The sequence below is a fragment of the Vitis riparia genome, chromosome 15, assembly GCF_004353265.1.
Source record: "Vitis riparia cultivar Riparia Gloire de Montpellier isolate 1030 chromosome 15, EGFV_Vit.rip_1.0, whole genome shotgun sequence".
In the NCBI taxonomy this organism is placed as follows: Eukaryota; Viridiplantae; Streptophyta; class Magnoliopsida; order Vitales; family Vitaceae; genus Vitis; species Vitis riparia.
In genome coordinates this window covers 12500760-12516971 of record NC_048445.1, presented here as the reverse complement: position 1 = coordinate 12516971, position 16212 = coordinate 12500760, and the positions used below count along the sequence as shown (strand labels likewise).

At 28.7% G+C, this 16212-nt stretch overlaps 1 non-coding gene and 1 pseudogene across 1 annotated transcript; both read right to left on the bottom strand.

Moving 5' to 3' along the window:
* Positions 1 to 7709, bottom strand: part of LOC117931973 — a 41230-nt pseudogene extending 33521 nt beyond the window's left edge.
* An 8187-nt stretch (positions 7710 to 15896) lies between these two features.
* Positions 15897 to 16003, bottom strand: LOC117932829. Its single transcript, XR_004654236.1, has one exon. It is a non-coding gene; the product is annotated as a small nucleolar RNA R71 (small nucleolar RNA).
* Between the last annotated feature and the right edge of the window lie 209 nt (positions 16004 to 16212).

The window sequence follows — 16212 nt, the reverse complement described above, 5'->3', positions numbered from 1 at the left end:
AACATTTGTCTTATACAGTTAGAACATTTGTCTTGTCCAATTGAACATTTACCTTATACAGTTAGTATAACACCCTTGTACAATTGTGCAAATTTCATCCATATGCATACATTATATGCCATATACGATGTGTCAACTATGTTTCCAATAGTTTGATTTAAAAAATGATATAAAACGTAAAAACAAAATTTTTCTCTAAACATCATTATTAAGGTAAGTATTTGAATTGTTATATGCGAGTTAAATAAAGTACATGAAATAAAAGAATTTGTGGTAGGAGAACGTATAATCTTTAGATGACAAGAAAAAAAAAAAAAAAAGTTGTTCAAAATGTACACTTTTGTACACCCCTTGTACAATTAGTGTAATAACCTTGTATAATGGTATAAATTTCATATATATGTATAAATTATATCCACATGAGTGTGTAAACTATGTTCCCAATAGTTTGACATTTAAAATAATTAAAACAAATAAAACGTTATTTTATTTTATTTTCAATGCAAAATGTAATTAAAAATCAGACAAAAAAATTACTTAAAAACTATTATTTAAGCCAAGTTTATTTATTTTTTTCATTTTATTTTTGGAAATAAAGAAAAAAGAATAAAAAATTTATTTAACCATAAGAAATATGAATATAAAATCAGTTAGAAAATACCAAATTTATTTATTTATTTCATTTTATTTTTGGAATTAAAGATAAATAAATAAATAAATTTATTTAACCATAAAAAATATTGAGATAAGATATGTTGAAAAATAGAAATAACCCCAAATTTATTTACTTATTTCATTTTATTTATTTAAATTAGAAAGTAATTTATTTTACTAGATTAAAATGTGCACAATTGATTTATTGCTTTGTTAATTATGGATATATTAAAATTTTCTATTAGACAAAAAATACATAAAGAAAATAAAATTAAAAAAGAGTAATAAATATATATAATTTAGTTATTTAATTATTTTTCATGTAAAAGATAGTCCCACAAAAAACACATATCAATTTCTTTGTTTAATTGTAAACATGCTATATTTTTTTATTTTATTATTAAAATAACTAATGGAAAAAATAAAAATGGATAATCAATTAATGAAATTTAATTATTTTTATTATTTTCATATAAAAAATAGTACTAAGCCAGGTTTTCAATTTTTATTTTTAAAAATAGTTTTCATTTTTTAATTAAATGTTTTTTCAAAAAGAAAATATAAAAAATATAAATCATATTACCATTTTTTTAGAAATTATTTTTTAAAATAGTTTTTTAACATAATTTTTCTTTATTTATAATTTAAAATAGAAAATATTGTTGATTTTCAATTATTTATAAAAAAAATTAAAAACAATGAAAAATCCAAATTATTAAAATAGAATTATTATGGTTGCATGAATAGTGGTGCAATAAAGACAAAAAAAACTTATGTGAAAGGTTATTGGGTATTTTAGTCTATCACTCTTTAATATCTTTAAAATGTAATATAAGGAAATTTGAAGGATATATTGGTGTTTTCATCAATTATGGAAGTTATATGAACCAAATGTTAATTTTTGGGTCCAGTTGGGCCCAAAACACAATTCTCCCATAAAAATTTCTCCTTCTTAAATATGTGCAATAAGATTTAAACCACTAAACAAAGGAATAAATGAGGGAGACCAAAATATAAAATTACAAATAATAACATTTAAAAATGTATACATACTCCATATATATATATATATATATAATTACACTTTTATTGTGATAAGATTGTTTTGAAAGTTTTAATTCTATTGGTCGAAAAGTTGTATGGTTTAATGCTACCTAATACATTGAAAAGTTTTAGTTCTGATGTCAAACTAAGGTGGTATTTATTTTTTGATAGAATAGAAAAATACAAAATATTTTATTTTATTTATTAAATTAAAAGTAATTTATTGATATCAATCAACATGATTAAAATGAACTTGTTATTAATTGTTCAATTTAATTATGTTAATTGATACCAACCAATTATTTTTAACTAAATTAAAAAAAATCCAAATATTTATTTTTTTTATTAAGTCAAAAAATAAATATCACTTAAATCACTGGACTTTTTAGTCACCATAATTGTGTTTACGGCGTGTGCATGCATGACCTGAATGGTTGAATCCACCATAATTTATGATTTCTTATTGTGGAGGTGATAGATTTTTCATTGGGAAAAGTGTCTTGACATGAAAATAAATGTTCCATGCGAATCCACCTTTTCATGTTTTAAATCATATCAAATGATCCAAAAATGTTTATTATTTTATGTAATTTAGGTCAAAGACGATATTATCAAAACCTAATAATGCCTAAAATTTTAATATTTTTAGAGAATATTTATTTTCCATTTTTTTAAAACTCTGCATAAAATTTAACATAATTTTCCCTTCTTAAAATGGAAGAAATATATGATTTTTTTTTTAGTAAAATAAAAAATTGAATGCACCAGGAGTAATATTAAAGCTAATTTATAACTTTCAAATTTCTAAGAGATCGAAGAAAGGCAATTGGAGAAAACTCGGTGACAATAGATGAATGGTGATGAGAATGGTAACGTGAGTAGAGATAATGATGGTGTAGAGCCCTGTGAAACCAGTAATACAGAAACTCCACACCATCTGCTCTCCATAAGGGCATGTGAGTAGCCCCTGGAGCTGTGAAATAAGCTATTTAGAGTATGATCCCATTGAAAATAATTTGGTCATCCCTACAAAACCAAAATACCATCAGAAAATTTGGACTAAGACCTCCCACAAGGATTGATTTGAGGCGTCAAATTTTTTAATTTCTATCTTGCTTCAATTGATATGATGCGTTTACTTGCTCAAATTCAATGCCCTTGTCAACAATAATCGTATTTATCTCTCATACTTATAAGAGATAAATTTTGAGCTGTATAATGACTGAAAACAATAGCATCAATCTCACCAACCATGCCGATTTTGTTGTTCTCCATTACAAGGGTAGTAGACAAAGGGTGTATCTAATCACGCCATAACTAGTAACATGTTATGTTCGGTTTATCTTCCAAATAATTAATGACTGTTTGTCGCGTTCGTCTGTTTTATCTTTCTGGTTTTAATTAGGTTTTGTTAGTGAGCTGATCACTACTTCCCACCAAATTCATGCACTTAATTTGAAGAGATTGATGTAACAAAGCACTATGGAGGCCTCGTCCACTGTTTGCATACTCTTAATTTTAATTTTTTTCTTAATATTTTTCATGATAAAATTAGATAAAAAAAAAATTGATTGCTCTTAATTTTATTTTTTTCTTAATACTTTTTAAAAACCATTGAAGTTAGTTTTCGGTTATCGACAAGAAAAAAAAGATGACATTTGCATTTCCATTTCCATTCTTTATTCTTTCAATTCCAAAAGTTTCCCTTGCTATGGTGGAGTTAGGGAGTGAACGCAAGAGGGGCAAGTGCACCGATGACAAATGGAACAAAAAAATTTGACTAAAAATTATGCAAGATTTTTTTTTTTTTTTTTTTAAATTTCAAATTATAATTTCATTACAATTCATGAACCATTTAAATATATTTATGAAATGTTAAACAGATAAACATATGTGGACCCCACATTTTGCACGATGCGTTCCCACTCAATGGCGAATTTGCTTTTTATTTGAAAAATGATTTATTTATTAAGAAAATGATTTGTAGTCATCACTTATTTTTGTTTTATTTTTAAAGGGTAAACAAAATAAGAAAGAAAACTCTAAGTGTGACTCCTTATTTGGAAAATGTGATATGCGAAAAACCAAATCGGGGCTCGAGGTTAAGTTACTTATTGGGAATGTACGGTAAAGACCGTAGGACCCCTTTAAGTCCCTAAAAATGGGTCTTTACTAATAAAATGAAGCACATGTGACAATTGGTTGATTAAACGTGGATACCAAAAGATTATCATACATTGGGAGCCAAAACAAAGAGTAAAGAATGGTCAGAGTAAGAGCGGGTGCATACCTTGGCAGCAAGCGAATAATGCGTTATCATGAAATGGGGTTAGTGCACAAGAATGAACATAAAATATATCACATGCATCACCAAACAGAATATGAAATCACCTATGGCACACATGATATTTCACTCAAGTTCATTTTTATTTTAAGTAAAACTTCTTTGATGTTGGGCCTCCCACCAAAGCCCAATTTATCTTGCATGAATTGGTCTGACAAATTTCATTATTTCGGAATTATGAAAAATTCATTCTTACTTATGTAAAATCAAGAGAAACAAAAGGTTATTTGAAAACCAGAGTGGAATTAAAATTGTTCGAGAGAAAACTGGATTTTTTAAATTTATTTGAAAATTGGAATCTTGAAAATTATTTGAAAATTGGAGTCTTGGGAATTAAATTTAAGAATTGGAATTTTGGAAATTAAATTTGAAAGAATTGAAAATTTTAAAATTATTTGAGAATTAGAGTTTTGAAAATTAAACTAAGGAATTGGAACTTTGGAAATTAAACTTGAGAGAAATTAGCAAATTATTTGAGAATTAGAGTTTTGAAAATCAAATTTAAGAATTGGAATTTTGGAGATTAAATTTGAAAGAAATTTGAATTTTGAAATTTATTTGAAAAGTAGAAACTATGAAAATTAAATTATAAAAATTGGAATCTTGGAAATTATTCGAAGGTGGAATTTTAAAAAAATAAATAAATAAAATGATAATAATAATAATAATAATAATAATAAATAAATAAATAAATAAATAATTGTGAGAATTGGAATTTTGAAATTGGTCGGAAATTGCAAAATTGGAATTTCAAAAATTGAGAACTAAATTTAGAAATCGGAATTTTGAAGAATTATCTAAAGATGGAATTTTAAAAATAAATAAATAAATATAATAATAATAATAATAATAATAATAATAATAATAATAATAATAATAATAATAATAATAACAATAATAATTATTAAATAAATGAACGCGAATATTGAAATTTTTGAAATCGGAAATTAAATTTGGAAGTCGGAATTTTGAAGAATTGTTTAAGGATGGAATTTTTAAAAATAAATAAATAAATGGAATAATAATAATAACGAAAATAATAATTAAATAAATCAACGTGAATATTGGAATTTTTAAAATTGAAAATTAAATTCGGAAATCGGAATTTGAAAAATTGTTTAAGGATAGAATTTTTTAAAATAAATAAATAAATAGAAGTAATAACGAAAATAATAATTAAATAAATGAACGTGAATATTGGAAATTTTGAAATTGGAAATTAAATTTGAAAATCGGAATTTTGAAAAATTGTTTAAGGATGGAATTTAAAAAAAAATTAATAATAATAAATAAATGGAATAATAATAATAACGAAAATAATAATTAAATAAATCAACGTGATTATTGGAATTTTTGAAATCGATAATTAAATTCTAAAATCGGAATTTGAAGAATTGTATAAGGATGGAATTTTTTAAAAATGAATAAATAAATGGAATAATAATAATAACGGAAATAATAATTAAATAAATCAACGTGAATATTGGAATTTTTGAAATCGAAAATTAAATTAGGAAATATGAATTGGAAAAATTTTTTAAGGATGGAATTTTTTAAAAATAAATAAATAGAATAGAATAATAGTAATAACGAAAATAATAATTAAATAAATGAACGTGAATATTGAAATTTTTGAAATTAGAAATTAAATTCAGAAATCGGAATTTTGAAATATTGTTTAAGGATGAAATTTAAATAAATAAATAAATAAATAAATAGAATAATAATAATAACGAAATAATAATTAAATAAATGAACGTGAATATTGAGATTTTTGAAATTGGAAATTAAATTCGAAAATCGGAATTTTGAAAAATTATTTAAGGATGAAATTTTTAAAAGAAAGAAATAAATAAATAAAGTAATAATGATAACGGAAATAAAAGTGCTGAAACAAATGATTGTAATAATTGGAATCTTTGAAAATTAATTTGGGATATCGAAAAATTTGAGGGAATGATAAATAAAATAAAATAAAATAAAATAATAAAATGGATAAAATAAAAAGGTGTAGTGGTTGACATTGCAGGCCTGAAGGTGGCTATGTAACGTGGGGGCCTGGGATGGACTATCTTCTAACATAATAATAATAATAAAACAATCTCAACCTTACATATTTTAATACTGTTTACACGTGAAATTTCATCACCACTATGCAACAACAATTCTTAAAATAACAAAGATAGTGAACTTTGGAAAATCTCATAACATAATAATAATAATAATAATAATAATAATAATAATAATAATAATAATATAAAAGACAATTGGTAATGATTTATCAATTTAGTAATGCTATGCCTGAGGCTAGTGAGAACATGTGATTGCTTCTCTTGTGGGTGTTGGAGATGCTTCAAAGTGGGTGCCACTAAGAGTTGACTGTCTAACCTGTATTTCATTACTTTTTTACCCTTATTAAATTATTTTAATTAATTATTAAATTTTAAATTAGTTTAGGCATTACATATCCTCTTCTATGCTGCTTAACTTCCCCTCTAAACCATTGATATTTTATATCAGTTTTGAAAAGGCTTATTGTATTTAATTTCCTTGGAATATTAAATTAAAATCCCAAGATGCTGCACTAGATGGGTAGAAGTAATAATTGAGCGCCTGTTCGTATTGAGTGCTAAGATATGAACATGTGCTCTCAAATTAATGCTCTGCACACAATTAATTTTTTACCGTCAAATTAGTTGAAAATGAATAATCTTTAATTAAATGCAAAATCCAATTCGATATGATTAGTCATTTTACGAACATAATTTAACTAAAAGGGTGTTTAAGAAATCAATTTAATAATTTAATATGACTTAATAACTTAATTTAAATCATTAAATATATTAAACATATTAATTATTACATTAAATTTATTTTTAAATTTAAGTATTAAATTAAAATAGTTAACTTGTTCTTAATTTCAATTCTTTTTACCTCATTTGTCCACACAAGTGAGAATGTATTTTAAAATTATAAAGTTATCTTGTACATGTAAAATACTTTAAATATATATGTTTTACAAATAAATTTGTATGTCACTTAAAATTAGTGAAAATAAATTGAGTTAAAATCAATGACAATAAACACTTGTTAAGATTAACGAGGGTAGATATATCAATTGGATGATTTAAAATAAATTTTAAATTAACATTATCAAACAACCTCAATACTTCAAAATAAAAATGTGTTTTAAGTTAATAACTTAAAAATAATTTAATTTAAAATCAATTTAATTTATCAACCAATCAATATTAAGTTTTACCAAACACTCTTTTATTAACATTATATTAAACATGATAGACATTAAATCCAAAGCTGGTTGTGGAGCATCCTCCATAACAGAAATGGGAATATTAGAAAGTGAGCAACGTCTCTCTCCTTCTCATCTTTCACTAGGAACGAGTATATGGCATGAATCGCCCATGGGGCCAAGATCACATCAAACAACAGAGTAATACAAGTGAAGAACTAAATAAAATGAAATGAGTATGCATGCAGGAAATATGCTAAGCCTTGGTGTTTCCAAAATTATGAGAGTTCAAACAGGAAAAAATCATATGCATGGAGACCTCTCTTTAGTGAACAGACAGCGAAAGAGAGGAGATTTGAGATTGCCGAGAGGTATCCATGGCCAATCAGTGAGTAATATTCCAGGTTTAGAAGCCATATTTTGATTTTGGGACTTCTCTTGAAGCAATGCATATCCGGAGGACTGGACTATATAGGGTCTTTTTCACTTTGTTTAATAAGAAATTTAAGATTGTCCTAATTTAAACCGGTGTTCTATGTCCAAATTCATGCCTATACCAGTAAATAAGCAAATTAAAGTTTTCATTGATGGTTGTTGAAGAAGTTGCACCAAGAGGTTTTTCTTAGATATCATATTCAATTTTATTTGTTTTTTATGGGTTTTTTTTTCCATGTTTTCCTTTTGTTTTAAAAAATTGATAAAAACAACTTCCTGTTTATTTTCTAAAGTTGTTCTCTATTTCATTTTTGTTTTTAAAATCTGTTTTAAGAAAACAATGATCAACAATGTTAGTAATTTTTAAAAACAATTCTCTAATTTTAAAAAATAAAAAACTGTTTTTAAATCACATCACAAATGCTCTTAACTTTTGTTTCCCATTTATTTGATTTTGGCAAATCTATTAACTAAATCATTCCGAAGACGGGTTCCTGAAAGTATATAATCCAATTTTGCACAAGCACATGTATAGACTATATGTTGATGATGAAAGTTCAGAGTTTGTTGGTCCGCATTGGCTGTAAATCATTACACATTTTGAAAGGACAAACTCATGGTTCAAGAATATTGTGACATTTCTTAGCTGGTCTCCATGAGCACCGTACTTCAAATGGGGTCAAGAGAGCAGCTTTACAGATAAACCGATGGATGACCTATAATTTGCCAAAAGTGGAATGACCAGAATTTTAAAATAAAGAAAGCATTTTAAAATAAAACTCTAGATCTAGGTGCTCAAAATCATTACCCTTGTCCTTAATGTTCTCAAATTAATTCTAATCAATAAAGTAGATGATGTAGATCTTGAATGCAACACGATCTTCCATTGATGACTCTCTTCTAGACTTTGGCACTAAAGAATGATGAAATGCTCTTTGTGGAGATGGAGGTTAACGTTCTCTCTCTCTTTCTCTCTTTCTCTCTCTCTCTCTTTCTCTCTCGTGCTTAGCTTACTTTATCTGCCTCATTAGTTCCTAATCAATTAATTAATCATATTGGGATCTAATTAATTAATTATCCTAATCTAGAGAGACCATTCATGAGCCCTTATGGAACTTTTCATATTTACCAAAACACCCTTATGCATATATATGAATAAAGAACTCTAATATCCCTAAAACAATGTACCACTAAGGAAGCTGAGCTCAAGCAAAGACCATTAGAACCCATAGGAAAATACTGGCTCCCCTAAAATCCAATTCCAAAGTTTACTCAACATCTTACTATAGAGAGACAACCGCACTCCAATATCCCATTATATTAAATTGAGATATAAAACTCAAGTCTATGATCTACTAACCACTACATGTAAGCATAAACTGGTATCCATAATTTAATAAGGTAGATGCAATTAACTTTTTAAGATTATCTTTATCATATCCTTGAGTCTCAAATTCTTTTATTATGTAATCAACTGACATACTTTACCTTAACAATAACATATGTCAAATTCCATTAAAGGTATTAGTACGATCATAGAGTCATGATCACACATCTTTAAGATCATTGAACGGGACTATGAAATATCATAGTGATTATCTTGAGAATACCTATTGTCATTTGTGTTAATCAATAGTGATTTAATATATAAGGAATGTATAACCACCTTAGGGTCTAACTTGTAGGTCAAAGTCATTAAAAATTTCAACTCTACCTTGATATTCTCTCAAGGTTGAGAGCTCATGTAGAATAGTAACCTAGTGAAGTTATGACTTCCTAATAGCCAATGTTGACTTATCGTAGGTTATCCAATGTATAACCATACACGCTTGTGCACTCATATAGGGAAACCCATTTCGATAACCCAAACAAGTCATCCTTCCAATTAGAAGGTAATGCACTACAACTGATTTGTGCATAGATCATACAATTTTGTAAAGCTTAATTGTTAATATTCTTAAGATATTTTCACTTAAACTAATAAGTTACTTTAACAAATATTTATGCTAAGTGTCTCTTTTAGAATTAATATTGGAAGATAGGAAGTTTTTGTGCATAATTAAAGTATTTTATAACTTTCACATTAATTCAAAAGACAACAAACAAGATTGAAGCACAATTGTAAGTTGTTGAAGAGGAAAATTAATAAATTGATCATTAATTTGATATCAAAAGTGTATTTTGATACATGATAATAGTGTTGGGATTGAGCCCTTAACAACAGAATATGGTGTAATGAAGTTAAACTTTACTCTTCTTTGTTATCCATTTTATGCATTGACATTGCTTTAAACATTCAACTCATATCACTTGCATTGTACATGATTCAGGTTCATTATGAGTTGTAAAAAAAAATACAAGTCATGGGTTCCTTGCAAGATGATAAGTTGTTCACAATTTGTTCATAGATTTGAGAAATCCTATAAAGGTTGTAGTGCACTACATCCTAATTGGAAGGATGATTTGTCTTGGCCGTCGGGATGGGGTTCTCATGGTGAGTGTAGTAGTGTGTATGGTTACACATTGAACATGACCTACAATGAATCATGATAAAAGACTATTGAATAGTTATGATTCATTAAGCTACTATGTTGCATGGACTCTCAACCTTAAAAGAATGTTGAGCATGTTTTAAAATCAAAAAGATGTTTTTACCAATGAGTGAGACCCTAATATGGTCATATATTCCTATGGATTAAGTCACTATTGATGGAGACTAGTGACAATAGGTATTCTCAATAAAGGCGCCATGATATCTCATGGGATTGAGACAACGTATCCCCTTGGGTTATCTAAGTACATGAGATCATGAAATTTGTGGTCATAGTAATTCCTTTAGTGGAATTTTATATATGCTCCTTGAAAGTATGTCAATTGATCACATAATAGGAGGATCTATAACTTAAGGATTGGAAAGACAATAGCTTGATGCATTGATAGTACTACCTTGTTAGATTACAAACAGAAGTTCATAGGGAGTCTTATGCATGAATAATAGTTCACAAAATTGAGCTTTGCTCATTGTAATTTCATAAGATATTGGAGTGCAATTGACTCTCTTTAATGGAATGTTAAGTTAACTTAGAATTAGGTTTTAACAAAGCTACTATTTTCCTATGGGTTCTAGTGGTCCCCACTCGAGCTCCTAGTTTATTGTGGCACATGGTTTAAGGGTATTTTGAGTATATAATTCATAAGTATGTATAAGGGTGTTTTGGTAAAAACACAAGGTTACACTAGATCTTATGAATGGTCTTCCTAGATTGGGTTAGTTAATTAATTATAGCCCATAAGGGCTAATTAATTAATTAGAACCAAGTAGGCTAGATTAGGTAACACAAACCTAATTTGGCCTTAAGTCACTTAAGCCCGTAGGGAAGTTTATATAATTTGGGGGGAGGAGGGAAGGGGATAGTTTAGGGCTTCAGTATTGCAATTTAGTTTTCTAAAATTCTAGAGAGAAGAACCTTAGCCATCCTCTAGAGATAAAGAAGTTCACCCTTCTCTTGTGCCAAGACCCATGGTATGAGGATTCGGTGGAAGATCGTTGGGTAGAGGAGTTCCATGATGATCACTATGATTTCAGAGCCTTCTTTGAATTAGATTTGATTTGGTAACATCCAAATCATAGGTTTGCACTTTTTAACTCTATATCTATATTTGTTTTGGTTTTTAAGGCAATATTATTTTGTTGTGTTAGATCTAGAGAACCCTAGGGATGGATGCATGCACCCTATATGATCCAAGACCAGTGAATGGAGCAGTCTGGGTTTCCCAGTAGATAGAACATGAATGATTTTTTCATATATATGGAAATGGATATGAGAAGTTGTATCAAATTTGTGAAACTGAGAGATTTCGATACCTCAATGGTATCAATTACAAGATTTTGACACCAGAGTTATTGGGTAGTTATAGTCATTATATTGGATCTATATTTCAATATAGATTAATACAAGAAGGAAGTATTGACCATTATCAATGTATGTCGAATATGAATTCGATAAAGTAAAAAACTAATAAGAAGTAAATGCACAATAAACCAATATGAGTAATTCCAAATTTAATATCCAAAATTTTGTATCACTTATTATCTCTTGATATCAAATTCACTTCTAAAACTATTGGTAGGTTTGATGATCAACTTCAATATTAGGATTCTTATACCAAAATGTATTGGAATGTATCATATTCACTATTTCAACAAAGGTAGCTAAATAGAGTTTAAATGCTATATTGGATTAGTATTGATTTGCTAAAGAGGTATCAAAATAGTTCATGAAATGTAATAAGAAAAAGTAGAATTGAAGATTTAGTTTTTTATACTTCTTTGTGGTTCAAATGTGTATGTGGCAAGTTATAATTGGTTTGGAAACAAATCTCCTTGCCTATAAATATCTTTTTGTCTAGTCATTTTGAGATATAGATGGCTTGATAGAGATAGAGAGATTCAAATGCTTAGAGTTTGAAGAGTTGGGTTCTAGATGTTAGAAATTAGAGATAGTTTCATTTGTACTTTTCTTAAGTGATTTTCTTTGATTTTCTTAATTGCAAGACAAGATCTAGTTTTTGAATCTTATCATAGAGAGTAAGGATTATGTTGATTTTTTAATAAGCTTTTTATGATTCGATAAAAAAAAATTAAAAGATGCATTTCTCTGTAATGTTCTTAATTGTAATATTTTATTTTATTTTATTTTATAAATCTTAATCTTGAATTCTTATGATTTCCCATTATAAAACTTGTCCTTTTCATGCTAAAAAAAATCCATTGGATATGATGCATTGCATTTGTGATATCTCGTATCGGATAGAGGAGAAAGTTACTAGGGCTATATATGTATGGGCTCCTCTTAATCTTGTAGACGTGTTTTAAAGATGTGAGGGCCCCTTTGGGCTTAGAACAAACAATATCTACATGGTTGGGTGTAGGTTCTTACAAATGGTATCAAAGTCAATCCTCGACCTTGGTGTGGAGGTCTATTTGACCATGTAGGGGGTGTTTATCAATTTGGCCCCACAATCCTATGGGGTACAACAAGGATGTTGTGTCTGCATGGGGTGTGGGGGAGGGTTGTTTGTAATATCTCACATCAGATAGAGGAGAAAGTTACTAGGGCTATATATGTATAGACTCCTCTTAATCTTGTAGACGCATTTTAAAGCTACAAGGGTCTTTTTGGGCTTAAAGCGGATAATATCTACATGATTAGGTGCGAGTTGTTACAACATTGATCTATTATTTTCTATCAAATTTGTTAAGTGAAGTTTTATGAATCAAAATAAGATAGATTTGATCATAAATATTTAAGAACTTCAATTTCTAAAGGATAATCTCAAATCTAGGATAAGAAACTGTAAATCCTATCATAAGTGCATTAAGAAAGATAATTTATTTTGTGATAAGACTTTCCTAAATTGATGCATTAAAATTGTTAGATTTGTGTAAATTATCATTGTTCATTGCCCAATTGCTATAACTGATCATTGTGTTTTTATGTTATCCAAATTCTTTCCTTCATTATTTTTTTGTAGAAGTAATCTCAATTTAAATTCATTTGATTGGTATTAATAATATGTTCTTTTGATGTAAATCCTTATGAAGATGACTTAGTTGTTAGGATTGAGCCCCAAAAAGTAAGACATGATGTAACAAAGTTAGACTTAACTATCCTATTGCTATCCTTTTTGTATATTGACATTGATTTAAGCATTCAATCCATGTCTCTTACTTTGTACATAACTTGGGTGCATTAGCAGTTGCACAAAAAATAAAAGTCATGGGTTCCTTGTAAGTAGATAAGTTGTCCATAGTAAGTTCATGGATTTGGACAATCCAGTAGAGACTATAGTGCACCACCTCCTAATTTTAGGGATGGCTTGTCTTGGCCATTGGGATGGGTTTCCCATAGTGAGTGTACCAGTGTATGTGATGCACGTTAGACAGGACCTACAGTGAATCATGATGCAAGGTTATTAATTGTCATGATTCATCAAGCTACTATATTGAATTGACTCTCAACCTTAAGAGGATATTGAGTTTGTGCCAAAATCAATAGGAAACTTTAACCTATGAATGAGACCCTAAAGTGGTCATATATCTCTATGGATTGGGTCACTGTTGATAGAGGTTGGTGGCAACAGGTATTCTCAATAGAAGCACCATGATATCTCATGAAATTGAGACAGTGTGTTCCCTTGGGTGATTCAAAAGACATGTGATCATGAAATCTGCGGCCACAATAATTCATTTAGAGAAATTTGACATATGCTCCTTGGAGTTAGAGTATGTCATTTGATCACATAATAAGTAGGATTTGTAACTCAAGAATTTGATAGGTGATAGCATTACCTTGTTAGATTACAGACACTAGTCATGGAGAGTCTGAAAATAATGGATAGTAAGTCACAAACTTAAGCACTTAGTGCCTTGATGTTAATTATATAGGAAATTGGAGTTCAGTTGATTCTCTGTAGTGGGATTTTGAATCAACTTCAGAATTAGATTCCGAGGAAGCCAATACTCTTATGGGTCCCAATGGTCCCTGCTCTTAGCACATATGCCTTATTGGCATGGATTATGAGGGTTAGATTGGCTTTAGGTTCACTTTTGTGCATAAAGGAATTTTGATAATTATGCAAGGTTGAACAGGGGTAAGTGAACAAGGTCTCTGGATTAGGTTAATTGATTAATTAGTAGGCCCTATTGGGTTGATTTCAGAATTTGATTATAAGCGAACCAGTACTTTTATGGGTCTCAGTGGCCCCCACTTTGAACTCATATTCCTTGTTGGCACGACTTATGAGGGTTGAATAGGTTTGTGGTTCACTTTTGTGCATGAGGGTGTTTTAGTAATTACATAATATTACACAAGGATAAGTGAGTGGTATCTATAGACTAGGCTAATTGATTAATTAGGCCTTGTATGGTTAATTAATCAATTAACCGTTTTGAGCTAGATTAAGTGACCCAAGCCCATGAGGGCTTAAGTCACTTAAGCCTAATAGGAAGCTTATAAATACCCCTTTAAGGGTTAGGGTTTCGAAGTCTTGCTATTCTCCTCTTCAGTCTGGAGAGAGAACCCTAGCCTCCACCCTTGAGATCTCCATCATCTCAGTTCCTAGACACAAGGAAGAGTCATCGGGTGGAAGATCATGGTTTTTATGAGATCCATTTGGAGTTATCTACATCAATTAGAATTGATCCGAGAACATTTGGATCAAAGGTATGTGGTTTTATTCTCTAGATCTATGTTTTTTTATGGTAGCCATATTGTTTTTTAATACCTAATTGTGATAGATTTAGAGAGCCTGGGATAGATTTGCATGCACCCTACACAATCTAGGGCATGGGAATGAAGTAATCTAGGGTTCCCAACATTAGTTGCTATGCTAACCTTTATGTTTCTTTTAATTTCAAAGGATGAAGTTGTTTTGGTTTATAAACAAGAGATTTCAATGACAAATCTAGTGAAATACAATAACTTGATTATTTATATTTTTCCTTAGTAATTAAATTGTACCACCAAAAGCCAAACCAAAAATAGTGTCATTGCTAAGGATTTACTAACGAATTGTTGATATGATCAAACTAGTTTAGAAATAAATTATGCATCGCTTGCTGTGTAATTTATCATTGACTTTTTTACACAAAAAATACTTTATTTCTAGACTAACAATGATGTAGGAAGGTTATATGAGGTTTGCTTGAGTATGAGAGGCAATTGGAAGAGGAGTATAGGTAGATTGGAGAAAAGAATTCAACTACTTGAGGTGATAGTCATGGAAGAACAAATAAGTTAGAATTTGCCTATTTGAGATCAAATGTAAAGATTTTGTTTGATGTGAGGTTACTTAAATCCACTAAGAGTAGATTCTCCATCATGCTTCATCCCTCAGACCGAGTATGTCACCATTAGATCATAACTAGTATCACTATTGCCAATATTCAGAGAATGTGAAAGAGAGAATCCATAGACACACATTAAAGAAATATTTGAAGAAATCTATTTGATATTCCAAGACCAAAATATCTCCATGGATATTATGAAAATGAAGTTGTTTAGCTAAAGTGTGGTTCAACATGCTACATCTAAGGAGCATTCAATCTTGGAATCAGCTCTAGGTTGTCTTTCTCAAGAAGTTTTTCTCTATACACCACACACTAGTATGTTGAAGAGAATAATATCTAGCTTCACTACAAAATAAAGGAAAAACTTTTATGTATGATGGGAGCAATTCAAGGAGATAATATAAGATTGTCCACATCATAGTTTTGACGGTTGGTTGATCGTTTCTTACTTCTATGAGGGAATGCTTCCTTAAAAGATATTAATTGAGTCCATGTATGAAGGGGACTTTGTGAAAAAACAAAATCCATATGAAGCAATCCAATTCTTGGAATACATAGCTAACCTATTCAAAGGATGGCAAGACCTAATGTAAAAAACTACTAAAAAATAGAAGAAATTTCAATTCTACTCAA